The following is a 19,160-nucleotide window of genomic DNA, read 5'->3' on the forward strand; positions in this document are numbered from 1 at the left end:
TCACTCACCACCGTGATAGAAGGGACGATCACTGCCTGTTGCTGATGGAAGGCTTCGTGTCAGAATTCTTCCTTCTTCCTTTGCTCTGCAGACTCGAGTCTTCTCTCAGCAGAATGACGAAGGTGGATGCCTCTTCTCGACGCCCGTTAACTGCCTTGGATGAATCTCTGCCGCAGGGTAAGATCGAACTCGTCGCCACTGTTAAGTCTGTGTGTTTTATTGCGAATTACTACACAGACCACAAGAGTAAACTTTAACAGGACTTTACTGGTTGAAGGTCAGGGCGGAACTGCCCAATAAATCATTACACAGCACTTATATACCGGTGTGGTCACCGCCGGTATTACAGTATACAGCAGCCAAGATAAAGTAGTGCAACTCTTAAAATAGTTCTCTTAAAGGTGGAACGGTTACATACACTACACCTTTGAACAACAAATGTTTCCTTCCTTTGAACAGCAAATGTTTCCAAGTATGGGTCCCTCATTAGTTTGGGACTTGAATGGTAAACCTTATTTGTTTAATCATGCACATTCTGTTCCAAGACTAACTCAACAGCAGACACAATAATTCATCCATTATCATACATTGTTTCCATATGTATTGTACTATTTGGTCAGTGCAAGTCTATATGACCAGCTCAGCATTTCCAGGGATACTGTAGCACTTTTTTAAACTTAATTTTGTACACTGATAAGACAGCAACATCATCAGTTCCCGTGCAAATATGCAACTTATTTTTGTGAGGATATACATTTTAAATATAAACATAGAATCATTGATAATGCCTCAATGGGTTTGAAAATGCTACCTAGGGACATACAAGGTAGCAGTGTTTGTATGAAAATATTGCCAGCTATCAAAAGATATTTCCATAACCTAAATTATTCAAGTAATGTTTTATTTCAAAGGCAGCAATAGGAGAGATACAATTTGATTTTAGAATGCAATATTGGTCCTGAGATTAGGTTTAGGGTATAGCTTTGCTAGTTTCCCCACTCTAGGAACATCGGAACAAGAGTAGGCCATTCAGTCTCTCAAGCCTGTTCTGCCATTCAATGAGATAATGTTAACTCCATCAACCCGCCTTGGTTCTGTAACCCTTAGTCATAAAATCATAGTGGGAGAAATTCGGTATCGCCCGTTTGGGGTGCAATTATCGGCCGGGCGCAAAGTTTAGTGCCTGGCGCTAATTATCGCCCCCGACTGCAAACTTGGCTTCTATCGCCCCTGGAAGTGATTGGAGCGCTAAATCAAGCTTCAATGTCCATCACCAAGAGTGGCTCGGTAGCACCACAACTGACCGAGCTGGCCGAGTCCTAAAGGACATAGCTGCCAGACTGGGTCTGCGACAGGTGGTGAGGGAACCAACAAGAGGGAAAAACCTACTTGATCTCATCCTCACTAATCTACCTGTTGCAGATGCATCTGTCCATGACAGCATTGGTGGAAGTGACCACCGCACAGTCCTTGTGGAGACGAAGTCCCATCTTCATGTTGAGGATACCCTCCACTTGTGTGGCACTACCACCGTGCTAAATGGGACAGATTTCGAACAGATCTGGCAACTCAAAACTGGGCATCCATGAGGCGCTGTGGGCCATCAGCAGCAGCAGAATTGTATTCAACCACAATCTGTAACCTCATGGCCCGGCATATCCCTCACTCTACCATTACCATCAAGCCAGGAGATCAACCCTGGTTTAATGAAGAGTGCAGGAGAGCATGCCAGGAACAGCACCAGGCATATCGAAAAATGGGGTGTCAACCTGGTGAGGCTACAACACAGGACTACTTGCATGCCAAACAACGGAAGTAGCATGCGATAGACAGAGCTAAGCGATCTCACAACCATCGGATCAAATCAAAGCTCTGCAGTCCTGCCACATCCAGTCGTGAGTGGTGGTGGACAATTAAACAGTTAACAGGAGGAGGAGGCTCCAAAAATATCCCCATCCTCAATGATGGTGCAGCCCAGCACATGAGTGCAAAAGACAAGGCTGAAGCATTTGCAACTATCTTCAGCCAGAAGTGCCGAGTGGATGATCCCTCTCGGTCTCCTCCTGAGGTCCCCAGCATCACAGATGCCAGTCTTCAGCCCATTCAATTCACTCCACGTGATGTCAAGAAACGGCTGAAGACACTGGATACTGCAAAGGTTATGGGCCCTGACAACATTCCGGCAATAGTACTGAAGACTTGTGCTCCAGAACTAGCTGCGCCCCTAGCCGAGCTGTTCCAGTACAGCTACAACACTGGCATCTACCCGGCAATGTGGAAAATTGCCCAAGTATGTCCTGTCTACAAAAAGCAGGACAAATCCGACCCGGCCAATTACCGTCCCATCAGTCTACACTCAATCATCAGCAAAGTGGTGGAAGGTGTCGTTGACAGTGCTATCAAGCGGCACTTACTCAACAATAACCTGCTAACTGACGCCCAGTTTGGGTTCCGCCAGGGCCACTCAGCTCCTTACCTCATTACAGCCTTGGTCCATGATGTGCCTCAATAATTCCGAGACTCGAAGGTAGCAGAACAAAACAAGGCTTTTATTAACTTAGAACGAAACACGTAAGCGAGAGAGATGTCGTCCTTCTGGAGATTGGGGCTAGACTGAAGCTAGCTTACAAACGGGGCCAGGTATGGGCGGAGCCCTACACACAGCACATTCCAGCACATTCCAGTATACAATACAGCACATTCCAGTACACAATACAATGAGGTCTGGGGGAAGGGAAATGACACTGAAACCGATCTCAGTCACAGGCAGTGATGAATGGAAATATTTCATCACATTCACCCCTTCTATAGATTTAGTCTGTTCGGGGGTTTGATAGTCCTCTGCGACCGACGTGGCTGTTGCGGTGCCGCGGGTGTCGGCTGGGTGTCCCCGGTAGCCTCCTGGGTCTCTGCCGGGGGTGCCGCCAGGGTTGTTGAAGGGGTAGTTGGTGGGGGTGCCGTTGGTCGGTGTTCTTCCGGGGGTGATGAAAGAGTAGTGGGTGGGTAAGAGTTGCTGTGATCGTCGTTGCCGCTATTGCCGTGGTTGTTGTCGATGCTGGCTGGGGTGACGTCTTTTATGGACACGGTGTCCTCCCTTCCGTCGGCGTGCCGGACATATGCGTATTGGGGGTTGGCGTGGAGTAGGTGTACTGGCTCCACGAGAGGGTCCGTCTTGTGGCCCCTCACATGCCTTCGCACGAGTACCGGACCTGGGGTGGAGAGCCATGACGGCATGGAAACGCCTGAGGTGGATTTCCGGGGAAAGACAAACATTCGTTCATGAGGCGTGGTATTAGTGGCCGTACACAATAGCGACCGTATCGAATGGAGCACATCCGAGAGGACTTCCTGCCAGCGGGAGATAGGGAGGCCCTTGGTCCTTAGAGCTAGAGTGACTTCTTTCCATACTGTCCCGTTCTCTCGCTCCACTTGGCCGTTACCCCGGGGGTTGTAGCTGGTGGTACGGCTCGTGGCGATCCCCCTGGACAGCATGTACTGGCGTAGCTCTTCACTCATGAAGGACGCCCCCCTATCCGTATGGATGTAGCTCGGCATACCGAACAGGCAGAACAGGCTGTTGAGGCATTTAATGACCGTGGCGCTGGTCATGTCTGGGCAGGGGAAGGCGAATGGGAACCGGGAGTATTCGTCCACAATGTTCAGGAAGTAAACATTGCGGTCGACGGACGGGAGGGGGCCCTTGAAATCTAAGCTGAGCCGCTCAAAGGGCCGTGTAGCTTTCATTAAGTGGGCTCTATCTGGGCGGTAGAACCGAGGCTTGCACTCAGCGCAAGTGCGGCAGTTCCTGGTCAGGGACCGAACTTCCTCAATCGAGTAGGGTAAGTTACGGGACTTTATGAAGTGGAACAGCCGCGTGACCCCTGGGTGGCAGAGGTCGTTGTGGAGGGTCTGTAGCCGATCCCCGGTGGTGCTGGCACACATCCCTCGTGAGAGGGCGTCAGGGGATTCGTTAAGGGCCCCTGGCCGGTAAATGATGTCATACTCGAAGGTGGAGAGCTCGATCCGCCACCTAAGAATCTTATCATTTTTAATCTTCCCCCTCTGTTTATTATTGAACATAAACGCTACCGACCGCTGGTCGGTAAGTAGGGTGAAGCGTTTGCCGGCTAGGTAGTGGCGCCAGTGGCGCACTGCCTCCACGATGGCGTGGGCCTCCTTTTCCACGGAGGAGTGTCTGATCTCGGGCCCTTGGAGGGTCCTCGAGAAGAAAGCTACGGGCCGCCCCGCCTGGTTGAGGGTGGCCGCCAAGGCGAAGTCAGACGCATCACTTTCCACTTGAAATGGAGTGTTCTCGTCCACTGCCTGTAGCGTGGCCCGCTCAGTATCCTGCTGAATGCTTTTGAAGGCGGCGTGGGCCTCAGCAGAGAGCGGGAAAGAGGATGCTTTCAAGAGGGGGCGGGCTTTGTCGGAGTAGTTGGGGACCCATTGGGAATAATAAGAAAATAACCCCAGGCACCTTTTCAGGGCTTTGGGAGTGTTGGGCAGGGGCAGCTCCCGTAGGGGGCGAAATCGGTCGGGGTCTGGCCCGATTTCCCCATTCTCCACCACGCTGCCTAGTATGCAGAGGCGCGTGGTGTTGTAAACACACTTGTCCTCGTTGTAGGTGAGGTTGAGTTTTGTGCGGTTTTCAGGAACCTCTCGAGGTTCGAGTCGTGATCCTGCTGGTTGTGACCGCAGATGGTGACGTTGTCGAGGTAGGGGAAGGTTGCCTGCAAGTGGTGGTCATCGACCATGCGGTCCATCTCCCTCTGGAAGACCGAGACCCCATTCGTCACCCCAAAGGGGACTCTGAGGAATTGGTAGAGGCGTCCGTTCGCCTCGAAGGCGGTGTACGGGCGGTCCTCTGGTCTGATAGGGAGCTGGTGGTACGCTGACATGAGGTCGATGGTGGAGAACACCCGGTATTGGGCGATTTGGTTCACCATTTCTGATATGCGGGGTAGCGGGTAGGCATCTAGTTGGGTGTACCTGTTGATCGTTTGACTATAGTCGATCACCATCCGTTTCTTCTCGCTACCCCTTACCACTACCACTTGGGCGCACCACGGGCTGTTGCTGCGTTCAATAATGTGCTCTTTCAGGAGCCTGTCTACCTCGGTCGCGATAAACCACCTGTCCTCCCAGCTGTACCTCCTGCTTTTGGTCACTATTGGCCGGCAGTTAGGGGTAAGGTTCGCGAATAGCGAAGGCGGCTTTACCTTCAGGGTAGCCAGACCGCACACTGTGAGGGGCGGCTGGGACCCACCGTACTTGAGCGTGATGCTTTGGTGGTTGCACTGGAAATCCAGGCCCAAGATCACGCTCGCACATAGGTTCTTCATGATTAATACTTTAAAATTATCATATACAGTTCCGTTAACGCACAATTGTACCGTGCAGTAACCCAGAATGGTCGATGTCTGGGTTTTGTCAGCCATAGAGATGGCACCCTGAGTAGGGACCACATTTAGGGAGAGTTGTTGTGCCAGTTCTGGGTGGATAAAGCTCTCCGTGCTTCCACTGTCAATTAAGCATTTAACCCGGCACCCGTTTACCTCGATGTCCACCATTGATCTGGATAGCGGGTGCGGCCTGGTCTGGTCCACTGTGACCGATGCCACTGTAGGGCCCTGATCGATACAAGATGGCGTCCACGCTGTCTGCTCACAAGATGGCGTCCAAGATGGCCGCTCCCACGGCGCACACGCGGCGGTGGCGGGTTTTCCGGCGGGGTTCCCTCTGCACACCTTCCCGAAGTGCCCCTTCTTACCGCACTTAAAGCAGGTGGTGCCTTTCGCCGGGCACAGGTTTCTGGTGTGCTTTGGCTGCCCGCAGAAGTAGCAGTTGGGTCCCTGACGCATCGCGGCTGTCGTAGGGCTTCTGGGGGGAGAGCGGGGCCCAGCCGGTGTCGGGCTGTCGGGTGGGGAAGATGCCTTCCAAGATGGCGGCGCCCTCGGTGCACACGTGGCGGCGTGGACGGCGCGGGCTGAAGAGTAGGCGTCCGAGTTTCTCTGGGCCACATCCAGGGATCGCGCGGTGTCCGCAGCCTGTTTCAGGTCCAACCCCGTTTTTTCCAGCAGTCTTTGCCGGATGTAAGTGGAGCTGAGGCCTGTGATGAAGGCATCGCGAACAAGCTCGTCAGTGTACACCGCGGCTTTTACATCTCGGCACTTGCAGTCTTTGCCAAGCATTTTCAGGGTGCTTAGGAACTCCTCCACCGATTCCCCAGGTCGCTGTGCGCGGGTGGCAAGCAGGTGCCTAGCATACACCTCATTCGTAGGCTGCTGGTAATGCGCCTTTAAGATGTCGCAGGTGGCCAGGTACGTCTCGGCGTCTTGGATGAGGGGGTAAACCCGGTGGCTTACCCAATTCCGCAGAATTCCGAGTCTCATCCTTGCAGCGTCCGTAGCGTCTTTGACGGCTGCGGAATTGTCCAGGAAGAATTCCATACACTTAAACCAGTGTCCGAAGCGTGCTGATGCGTCCGGAGCATGTTGATCCAAATCCAAACGTTCGGGTTTCAGGAGTTGATCCATAGTGTTGAAAAAATAAGTTAATAAAATTGATGTGCCTCAATAATTCCGAGACTCGAAGGTAGCAGAACAAAACAAGGCTTTTATTAACTTAGAACGAAACACGTAAGCGAGAGAGATGTCGTCCTTCTGGAGATTGGGGCTAGACTGAAGCTAGCTTACAAACGGGGCCAGGTATGGGCGGAGCCCTACACACAGCACATTCCAGCACATTCCAGTATACAATACAGCACATTCCAGTACACAATACAATGAGGTCTGGGGGAAGGGAAATGACACTGAAACCGATCTCAGTCACAGGCAGTGATGAATGGAAATATTTCATCACAGTCCAAACATGGACAAAAGAGCTGAACTCAAGAGGTGAGGTGAGAGTGACTGCCCTTGACATCAAGGCAGCATTTGATCGAGTGTGGCATCAAGGAGCCCTAGCAAAACTGAAGTCAATGGGAATCAAGGGGAAAACTCTCCATTGGTTGGAATCATACCTAGCACAAAGGAAGTTGGCTGTGGTTGTTGGAGGTCATTCATCTCAATCACATGACATCACTGCGGGAGTTCCTCAGGGCAGTGTCCTAGGCCCAACCATCTTCAGCTGTTTCATCAATGACCTTCCCTCCATCATAAGGTCAGAAGTGGGGATGTTCGCTGATGATTGCACACTGTTCAGCACCATTCGAGACTCATCAGATACTGACGCAGTCCGTGTCCATATGCAGCAAGACCTGGACAACATTCAGACTTGGGCTGACAAGTGGCAAGTAACATTCGCACCACACAAGTGCCAGGCAATGACCATCTCCAACAAGCGAGACTCTAACCATCTCTCCTTGACATTCAATGGCATTACCATCGCTGAATCCCCCACTATCAACATCCTGGGGGTTATCATTGATCAGAAACTGAACTGGACCAGCCATATAAATACTGTGGCTACAAGAGCAGGCCAGAGGCTGGGAATTCTGCGGCGAGTGTCTCACCTCCTGACTCCCCAAAGCCTTTCCACCATCTACAAGGCACAAGTCAGGAGTGTGATGGAATACTCTCCACTTGCCTAGATGAGTGCAGCTCCAACAACACTCAAGAAGCTCGACACCATTCAGGATAAAGCAGCCCGCTTGATTGGCACTCCATCCGCCACCTTCAACATTCACTCCCTCCACCACCGGTGCACTGTGGCTGCAGTGTGTGCCATCTACAAGATGCACTGCAGCAACTCGCCAAAGCTCCTTCAACAGCACCTTCCAAACCCGCGACCTCTACCACTTAGAAGGACAAGGGCAGCAGACGCATGGGAACATCACCACCTACAAGTTCCCCTCCAAGCCACACACCATCCTGACTTGGACCTGTATCACCGTTCCTTCACTGTCGCTGGGCCAAAATCCTGGAACTCCCTTCCTAACAGCATTGTGGGTGTACCTACACCATATGGACTGCAGCGGTTCAAGAAGGCTGCTCACCACCATCTTCTCAAGGGCAATTAGGGATGGGCACTAAATGCAGGCCTAGCCAGCGACGTCCACATCCCATCAATGAATAAAAAAAAACACACCTCTCTTAAGGCGCTAACGCCGAGGAGCGAGGCGCTACCTCAGAGCGCTGGCGAAGCTCATGTGATGTCAGTCAGCAATGGAACACAGACACACTGGCGCCAACCAGTTCTTAAAGGGGAGGGTCGATCTTGCTCTCCGTCCACACCCTGCTCATTGCAGCCTTGAATCTTGGCCTGGAGAGACCTGTACATCAATTCTGCTGGAAAGAACAATGGAGAGGCCCAGGGAAAGAGCTCAGAGTGCAGCCCCGATAATCTCTTCTAAATGGATGCAAGGAAGATCAAATCAAAATTAACCTGCAAAGTGCTGCTCAGTACCCAAAACTCCTTCAAACAGCGTTGAATCTCCCCAGAAGTCTCTCTCTCTCAGAATGCGTGGTGCAAAAATGTCGCCGACAAAAAAAGGCAGGAAGCGGTCGCCTTTAAATAGCGCTCCCCCAGTCCCTTCCCAACTGCAAAACGTTCCCCTCAATCTGTCTTTGCTAGTGGCAGGCGGAAAGGCAGGGGACGCAACTCAATATCCGGTCCGGGGCACTACCGGGGCATTGCATGCTCGACTGACGTCACGATCTGCGGGCGCAGGAGATCGTGGCGGTAGTGTTTAGCGCCGCCGCAAAATGTCTGGTCAATGTCGCAAGTGGCGCAAACATCGCCGTGCCCGGGTGCTAATTGCTTTGTACCCCATTAGGCGCTAACGGGAGGCGCAAAGCAACCAAATTTCCCCCCATAGAATCTTACAGCACAGAAGGAGGCCATTCGGCCCGTCACGCCTGCCCCGGCTCTTTGAAAGAGCTGTCCAATTTAGTCCCACGCCCCAGTTTTTTCCCCATAACCCTGTAAGTTAGTCCTCTTCAAGTACATGTCCAATTGTCTTTTTAAAGTTCCTACAGAATCTGAATCCACCCTTTCAGGTAGTGCGTCCCGCAACTTAAGATTTTTCCTCATTTCCCCTCTAGTTGTTTTGCTAATTATTTTAAATCTATGACCTCTGGTTAATGACCCACTTGCCAGAGGAAATAGTTTCGCCCTACTTGCTCTATCAAAACCCCTCATAATTTTGAGTACCTCTATTAGGTCTCCCCTTAACCATCTCTGCTTTAAGAAGAACAATCCCAGCTTCTCCAATCGCTCCACATAACTGAAGTCCCTCATCCCTGGTATCATCCTGGTAAACCGCCTCCGTACCCTCTCTATCCTTCCTAAAGTGTGGTGCCCAGAATTGTACACAATACTCCAGCTGAGGCCTAACCAGAGATTTGTAAAGTTTTAGCATGACTTCCTTGTTTTTGCATTCAATTCCCCTATTTACAAAGTATCCCATACGCTTTCTTAACTGCCTTCTCAACTTGCCCTGCTACCTTCAAAGATTTGTGAATATGCCCCCCCAGGTCCTTCTGTTCTTGCAGCCCCCTCAAAATAGTAGCATTTAGATTATTCTGCCTCTCCATGTTGTTTCTCCCAAAGTGCATCACTTCACACTTAACCACATTAAATTGCACCTGCCATGTGTCTGCCCATTTCACCAGACTGCTACTATCGTGCTCACTATTTACCACGTTGCCAAGTTTTGTATCATCCGCAAACTTTGAAATTGTACTCCCTATACCCAAGTCCAGGTCATTTATATATCACAAGAAAAGCAATGGTCCTAATACCGACCCCTGGGGGGGCCGCACTGCATACTTCTCTGCAGTCAGAAAAACATCCGTTCATCACTACTCTCTGCCTTCTATCCCTTAGCCAATTTCATACCCAAGTTACCATCGTCTCTTTAATACTACGTGCTTCTATTTTCCGAATAGGTCTGTTATGAGGTACTTTATCAAATGCCTTTTGAAAGTCCATATATACACCATCTACTGCACTACCTTCATCAACCCTCTCTGTTACTTCATCAAAGAATTTTAAATCAGGTTAGTCAGACATGATTTGCCTTTAACAAATCTGTGCTGGCTGTCCCTTATTAACCCATGCTTCTCGAAGTAATACCCTTGCCTAACAAAAATCTATCAATCTCAGTTTTGCAATTTTCAATTGACCCCCAGCCTCAACAGCTTTTTTGGGGTGAGATTCTAGATTTCCACTACTCTTTGTGTGAAGAAGTGCTTTCTGACATCACCCCTGAACTCTAATTTTAAGGTTGTGCCCCCTTGTTCTGGACTTCCCCACCAGAGGAAATAGTTTCTCTCTATCTACTCTATCAAATCCTTTAATCATCGTAAACACCTCAATTAGATCACCCCTTAATCTTCTATATCCAAGGGAACACAAGCCTAGTCCTCATAAATGAAACCTATTAGCCCTGGTATCATTCTGGTGAATCTGCACTGCACCCACTCCAAGGCCAATATATCCTTCCTGAGGTTTGGTGCCAGAATTGAATGAAGTACTCCACATGGGTCTAACTAAAGTTCTGTACAGCTGTAACATAACTTTCACCACTTTGTATTCCAGCCCCCTTGCAACAAAGGCCAATATTCCATTAGGCTTTGTCCAAGATATTAAGGGGAACTGAGGGTAGATAGAAAGAAACTATTTCCGCTGGTTGGGGAGTCTCGGACTAGGGGGCATCGTCTAAAAATTAGAGCCAGTCCTTTCAGGAGCGAAGTTAGGAAACACTTCTACACGCAAAGGGCGATAGAAGTTTGGAACTCCTGCAAATGGCAATTGATGCTAGATCAAATGTTAATTTTAGATCTGAGATTGATAGATTTTATTAAGGGATATGGGGCAAAGTCAGGTATGTGGAGTTAGATCACAGATCAACTGAATGGCCTCATTGAATGATGGAACAGGTTCAAGGAGCTAAATGGCCTACTCCTGTTCCTACATTCCAATGTTCTTTTAAATTATTTTTTGCACCAGTCCACTTGCTTTTAGTGATTTTTGTACTTGGGTCCCGAAATCTCTCTGCTCATCCACAGTTCCTATGTTTCCCACCGTTTAGAAAATACTCGAATCGATCCTTTTTAGCTCCAAACTGGATGACCTCACACTTCCCCACATGGAACTCCATCAGCCACAATTTTGCCCACTCACTTAATCTATCAATGTCCCTTTGCATCTTTCTACCCCCATCTACACTAATTACTGTGCTATCTAACTTAGTGTTGTCAGCAAACTTAGATATACGGCTCCCTATTCCTTCATCCAGGTCATTTATGAATATAGTGAAAAGCTGAGACCCCAGTACAGATACCTGGGGGACAGCCCTAGACACATCCAGCCAATTTGAGCACATTCTCATTATCCCTCTCGCTGCCCTCCTACCTCCTGACCAATTACCTATCCAGGCCAATAGGTTGCCCCCAGTTCCATGCACTCTCATTTTCCGTAAGTCTCTTATGTGAAACCTTGTTGAATGATTTCTGGAAGTCCATATAAATAACATCTATTGACACTCCCTTAGCTACCATGTTTTTTACCTCCTCAAAAAATTCAACTATGACTTATCTCTTACAAATCCAACAGAAAATGCTGGAAACACTCAGCAGGTCAGGCAGCATCTGTGGAGAGAGAAACAGAGTTAACGTTTCAGGTCTGTGACCCTTAGAGATGTAACAGGTTTAAGCAGGCGCAGAGGCAGGGAAAGGGGGGAGGGGAGGAAAGAACAAAGGGGAGGGTCTGTGTTAGGGTGGAGGGCAGGAGTAGTTAAATGTTGAAAATGGGGATGGCGGAATCATCAACAGCTGTCATGTGAAAAAATGGGGGCAGGGGTTATGGTCTGAAATTGTTGAACTCAATGTTGAGTCCAGAGGGCTGTAAAGTGCCTAATCGAAAGATGAGTTGCTGTTCCTCGAGCTTACGTTGAGCTTCATTGGAACAGTGTAAGAGGCCGAGGATGGAGAGATCAGAGTGGGAGTGGAGCAGAGAATTAAAGTGACAGGCGACCGGAAGCTCGAGGTCACTCTTGCGGACTGAACGGAGGTGTTCCGCAAAGTGGTCACCCAATCTGCATTTGGTCTCCCCAATGTAGAGGAGACCGGATCGTGAGCAGTGAATACAGTATACTACATTGCAAGATGTACAAGTAAATCGCTGTTTCACCAGGAAGGGGGCAAGCACAGGAGATGCAACACCTGCCCTTTTACCTACCCCCTTCCAGGGCCCCAAGCACCCCTTCCAGGTGAAAACCTGTTACATCTCTAACTTTTTCCAGTTCTGACGAAGGGTCACAGACCTGGAACGTTAACTCTGTTTCTCTCTCCACGGATGCTGTCTGACTTGCTGAGTATTTCCAGCATTTTCTGTTGTTATTTCAGATTTCCAGCACCCGCAGTATTCTGCTATTGTATTCGCTTACAAATCCATGCTGGCTCTCTCTGACCTGCTAATATTTGTCCAAATGCTCAGTCACTCTGTCCGTAATAACAGTTTCTAGCAACTCCCCTACAATGTATGTTAGACTAACAGGCTTATAATTTTACACTTTATCTCTCCTACCCTTCTTAAATAATGGAGTGGCATTGGCAGTTTTCTGTAGTGTATGTACCTTTAAGGGGAGAACTACTTTTTACAGCTCCTGTATACTGTAGTACCGGCAGTGACCACACCTGTATATAAACCCTGAGTAGGGATTTGTACTGTTAGTTTTTAGAGTAACCCTCATCCAGTAAGCACCTGTTGATTGTTCCTCTGCAGTCTCTGTTGATTTATTGAAGGACACCATACATCAAGATTCACGGATTTAACAGTGGCGATGAGTGGATTCAAACCTACCTGCAACTCTGCATCACCTCCCAGGGATTCGCTCCTGGAGAGCAGTGAAAGGGGAAGGCCGAGTCCAGAAGTGCGGGCGTCGACCATCCAGAGAGGACTTGAACATCACAGAGGAGGCTGTGGAGAGCTGGGCTTGGTTCTCCAGTCGCGACGATTCAGCGCAGCGGGCTGGCAGCAGGTACGGTGCAGAACCTTCCCGGACAGCGGCGGCGGGAGCCGACAGACGGCACAGAAAAAGGCCGAGCAGCGTCGACGGGGTAAGAGAGAGGGTATAAAGGGCGGGAAAAAGAGGGATAGGGCTATAGTGATAGGGGATTCAATTGTAAGGGGGATAGATAGGAGTTTCTGTGGCCGAGACCGAGACTCCAAGATGGTATGTTGCCTCCCTGGTGCAAGGGTCAAGGATGTCTCGGAGCGGGTGCAGAGCATTCTGAAGGGGGAGGGGGAACAGCCAGTTGTCGTGGTACATGTAGGTACCAACGATGTAGGTAAAAAGAGGGAGGAGGTCCTACAAGCTGAATTTAGGGAGTTAGGAGCTAAATTGAAAAGTAGGACCTCAAAGGTAGTAATCTCTGGATTGCTACCAGTGCCACGAGCTAATAAGTTTAGAGAGAGTAAGATAGATAAGCTAAATACGTGGCTTGAGCAGTGGTGCAAGGGAGAGGGATTTAAATTCTTGAGGCATTGGAACCAGTTCTTGGGGAGGAGTGACCTGTACCAAGGGGACGGTCTACACCTGAACTGTGAGGGAGCCGATGTCCTCGGGGTAATATTTTCTAGGGCGGTTCGGGAGGATTTAAACTAATTTGGCAGGGGGATGGGAACCTAGGTAGTGGAAAAGAGGGAAGTCATATGAAGTCAGAAATAGATGGTAGAAAGGTGAGAAGCAATAAGCAAAGGAGAGAAACACAAAGGGCCAAACTAATTCATAATGAGAGTGTGAAAAAAGCAAGCCTGAAGGCTTTGTATCTTAATGCTAGAAGCATTAGGAACAAGGTGGATGAATTAGTTGTGGAAATAGAGGTAAACAAGTATGATTTGATTGGGATTACAGAAACGTGGCTGCAGGGTGGGCAAGGCTGGGAACTTAACATCCAGGGATATACAATATTTAGGAAGGATCGGCAAAAAGGTAGGGGAGGTGGGGTAGCATTGCTGGTAAAGGAGGGGATTAATGCAATGGAAAGGAAGGATATTAACTCGGATGAAACGGAATCTGTATGGGTAGAAATGAGAAATAGCAAGGGGAGGAAAACGTTAGTGGGTGTGATATATAGGCCTCCAAATAGTAATATGGAGGTGAGGGAAGGCATAAAAAGGGAAATTAGAGAAGCGTGCGATAAGAGCACAGCTGTCATCATGGGTGACTTTAATTTACATATTGATTGGACTACCCAAATTAGTAAAAATTCTGAGGAGGAGGAATTCCTGGAATGTTTTCGGGACGGTTATCTGGACCAATATGTCGAGGAGCCGACTCGAGATCAGGCCATTTTAGACTGGGTATTGTGCAATGAGAAGGGACTTATCAACAATCTTCTTGTACGAGGCCCCTTGGGTCAGAGCGATCATAATATGATCGAGCTCTCAGTCGAGATGGAGAGTGAGGAAATTGAATCAGAGACTAAGGTCCAGAACTTAAATAAAGGGAATTACGAGGGTATGAGACGGGAATTGGGTAAGATTGATTGGGTGGTGTTTCTGGGGGGATTGACAGTGGATAGACAATGGCAAGCATTCAAAGATAGAATGGAAGAATTCCAGAACATGTTTATACCGGTTTGGCATAAAAATAAACCTAAAAAGGTGGCTCAACCGTGGATAACGAGGGAAATTAGGGACAGCATAAAATAAAAAAAAAGGGCATATCAACTGGCAAAAAAAAGCAGCAGACCGGAAGATTGGGGGCAGTACAGGATACAGCAAAAGAGGACAAAGGGATTAATCAGGAAGGGGAAAATAGAATACGAAAGTAAACTTGCAGCAAACATAAAGACAGACTGCAAAAGCTTTTATCGGTATATCAGGAGGAAAAGACTGGTAAAATCCCAAGTCGGTCCCTTGCAGTCCGATTCGGGAGAATATATAATGGAGAATAAGGAAATGGCAGACCAATTAAACTCATACTTTGGTTCTGTATTCACAAAGGAGGACACAAATAACCTCCCAGGAATATCGGCAAACATAGGGACTAATGAGAGGGAGGAGCTGACAGAAATTAGTATCTCTAGGGATATGGTGTTGGGTAAGTTGAGGGGACTGAAGGCCGACAAATCCCCGGGGCCTGATAAACTACATCCTAGGGTACTTAAGGAGGTGGCCCTGGAGATAGCAGATGCTCTAAGGATCATCTTCCGGAACTCCATTGACTCGGGAACAGTACCCGTGGATTGGAGGGTAGCTAATGTTACCCCAATATTTAAAAAGGGGGGTAGAGAGAAAGCAGGGAATTATAGACCAGTAAGCCTTACATCGGTTGTGGGCAAAATGCTAGAGTCCATTATTAAGGATAAAATAGCGGAGCACTTGACAAATGGGGAAAGGATCGGACAGAGTCAACATGGATTTACAAAGGGTAAATCGTGTTTGACTAATCTGCTGGAATTTTTTGAGGAAGTAACTGGTAAAATAGATGGGGGAGAGCCAGTGGATGTGGTGTACCTTGACTTCCAGAAAGCCTTCGATAAGGTTCCACACAAAAGATTATCATGCAAAATTAAGGCTCATGGGATTGGGGGCAAAGTATTAACGTGGATAGAGAACTGGCTGGCGGATAGAAAACAGAGAGTTGGAATAAACGGCTCGTTTTCGGAGTGGCAGGCAGTGACCAGCGGGGTGCCGCAAGGATCTGTCCTGGGACCCCAGCTGTTCACAATATATATAAATGATCTGGATCAGGGAATTGGATGCAATATTTCCAAATTCGCTGACGACACTAAACTAGGAGGAGGGGTGGGCTCTGATGAGGATGTCAGGAGGCTACAGTGCGATTTGGACAGGTTGGGGGAATGGGCGGATACGTGGCAGATGCACTATAATGTGGATAAATGCGAGGTTATCCACTTTGGGGGTAAAAACAGGAGGGTAGATTATTATCTAAATGGCAATAGATTGGGAGATGGGGAAGTGCAGAGGGACCTGGGTGTTCTTGTGCACCAGTCACTGAAGGAGAGCATGCAGGTGCAACAGGCGATTAAGAAGGCAAATGGTATGTTGGCCTTCATATCAAGGGGGTTCGAGTATAGGAATAGGGATACCTTACTACAGCTGTACAAGGTGCTGGTGAGACCGCATCTGGAGTATTGTGTACAGTTTTGGTCGCCCCATCTGCGGAAGGATGTTCTTGCCATGGAAAGAGTGCAGCGGCGATTCACCAGGCTGATACCTGGAATGGCGGGAATGACCTACGAGGAGAGATTGAATAGTTTGGGCTTGTACTCACTGGAGTTTAGAAGATTGAGAGGGGATCTCATCGAAACATATAAAATTATGGCAGGCCTGGACAGGCTGAATTCAGAGAGAATGTTTCCAATGGCAGGGGAGCACAGAACCAGGGGCCACAGTCTAAAAATAGCGGGCAAATCATTTAAAACAGAGATGAGGAAGAATTTCTTCACTCAAAGAGTGGTGAGCCTGTGGAATTCCCTGCCACAGAGGGCTGTGAAGGCTAATTCAATAAATATTTTCAAGAGAGAATTGGATATATTTCTGAAGGCTAAGGGGATTAAGGGTTACGGAGAAAAGGCGGGGACGGGGTACTGAACTGGTAAGATCAGCTAAGATCTCAGACGAAGATCAGCCATGATCTCATTGAATGGCGGAGCAGGCTCGAAGGGCCGAATGGCCTACTCCTGTTCCTATCTCTATGTTTCTATGTTTCTATGTAAAGCGCACAGGGTGCAGCCGGGGTTGAAGACCGAACGGCGTCAACGATAGAGGGTAAAGCGCACAGGGTGCAGCCGGTGTTCAAGGGCCGAGCAGCGTCCGTGGAGAAGAAAGGAGATGCCATTTTTTTTTTTGCCGCAGCGGAGAAGAAGGGAGAGCGCGGGAAGAAAGGAAAGCGCGGGAGACGCCATTTTGAGCCAGCGGAGAAGAAGGGAGAGCGCGGGAGACGCCATTTTGAGCCGGTCTAACCACACCGAAATTTTTTTTTAAATGCCGAAGAGTGGCAGTATCACAGCGTTCGACAATGAAGTCGAAGATTGGACGACATATGTCGAACACATTGAAGTGTACTGCAAGGCGAATGAAGTGCCAGATGACAAGAAAGCGCTGGTATTGTTGAATTCAATGGGTGCAAAAACGTATGGCTTACTGCGAAACCTAGTAACCCCAAAGAAACCAGCGGAAAAGAATTTTGAAAACATAGTGTCAATCCTACGGGACCACTTAAACCCCACACCGCTGCTGATAGCAGAAAGATTTAAGTTTCACAAAAGGAACCAGCATAAAGATGAAAGTAATGCTGAGTATTTAACGGAACTGCGCAAGCTATCGAAACACTGCCAGTTTGGAACGGGACTAGCAGATACTTTAAGGGACAAGTTCGTGTGGGGGCTTCAAAGTGAAGGAACCTAGAAACGGCTTCTATCAGAAAAGGATCTTACGCTGGACAAGGCTTTCAGCATTGCAGTATCACACGAAGCAGCAGCACGGGGCGCTGCAGAGATACAATGGGAGTGAAAAAGTTCAATCACCATCTGGCAATACATATGGGTCCATTTTTGGTGTGTCCTGGCCGTTATATATAACGTTCACCCTTATTTTTCCTTTGGGGTAGACTTTTTGCCCCGTGTACGTCTTCAAGACAATCTTTGTATCTCTCAAGGGTATATGTGAGAATAGCCGCTTGTAGTCCCTTCGGTTTATGACTGTTAGGGCTGATCCTGTGTCCAATTCCATTTTCACTTGGACTCCTGCTATCTTGAGCGTGACCCAGATAGTTTGGTGATCCTCCGTTTGATCACATTACGTAATTTCAGACAACCCAGCTCCTTGCTTCCGGAGTCTGTATCACTTTTCTGTTCATCTGAACTACTCTCCGTCACCTTATGTACCTTCTTGTACTTCTCCTGTGGAGATTTCTTGCTGCTGGTTTTCTTTCCTGACCTGCAGACTCTTGCTATGTGTCCTGAACAAACTGAGTGTTTGACAGCTTCACATAGCTGTCAAATGCTGACAGTTATCTTTGAAGAAGTCTTGACAGATAACACGTCTGACGTTGATGTGCTCTGTCAGTGACCTCCTCCCTAATTGGCCTGCTGAGCCCGCAGGGTGGGCTTAACAAGGTCAATCAAGGGAATTTCCCTCTGGTTGGTCAGGCGAGGATGGAGGTGGGACATTGACATGACAAGCAGCTGTCCCGGCTCCAACTCACCTCCATTCACAAAATCCAGTCCTTTGTGTCCTCCTCACAACTTGCTTTCCCACCTATCTTTGTATCATCAGCAAATTTGGCTACAGTACACTCAGTCCCTTTATCCAAGTCATTAATATAGATTGTAAATAGTTGAGGTCCCAACACTGATCCCTGTGGCACCCCATTAGTTACAGTTTGCCAACCTGAAAATGACCCATTTATCCCGACTCTCTGTTTTCTGTTTGTTAGCCAATCCTCTATCCATGCTAATATATTACCCCCAACTCCATGAGCTCTTATCTTGTGCAATAACCTTTTATGTGGCATCTTATCGAATGCCTTCTGGAAATCCTTCTGGTTTCTGACTCAGTAGATTCTAAGTTCAAATCCTCATTTGAAATCAAAATCGGAGTTGACACCCAGTGCACTGCTGAGGGAGTGCTGCATTTGGAGATGCTTGTAAATAAATGATGCATCTTTGTCTAAGATTTAGCTTGGTGTGGGCTTCTTTAATTCTGTCATGGTTATATAAGGGATTAAAAAACAACTTAATTCACGGAAGAATATTCCAGATCATTATGATACAATGGTTACTGAATCAACGGTTGCTGTTGGGCAGATGGCCAAGGGAGGAATCAAGCCATTCAATCCAATAGAAATAATTTGTATCCATTATTCAAGTATATTATTGAGTGATAGCACTTTTTGAATTAAGGAGACGGTTATTTAAATTTGAAATAATTGAAAAGTCATCAACCTGAAACGTTAACTCTGTTTCTCTCTCCACAGATGCTGCCTGACCTGCTGATTATTTCAAGCATTTTCTGTTTTTATTTCAGCTTTCCAACATCCGCAGTATTTTGCTTTTGTATTGGTTAGATAAATGTATTGAGCCCTGGTCACTTTTTGAAGCTATTTATCAACCTATTTTTTTTCAAATCAGAGTGTCTGAAGTCTTTGAAGAGAGATAATGGCCTGGATATTAACAGGCGTG

Source organism: Somniosus microcephalus, chromosome 22, assembly GCF_052327205.1.
Source record: "Somniosus microcephalus isolate GS21.2 chromosome 22, FLI_Smic_1.0, whole genome shotgun sequence".
Classification (NCBI taxonomy): Eukaryota; Metazoa; Chordata; class Chondrichthyes; order Squaliformes; family Somniosidae; genus Somniosus; species Somniosus microcephalus.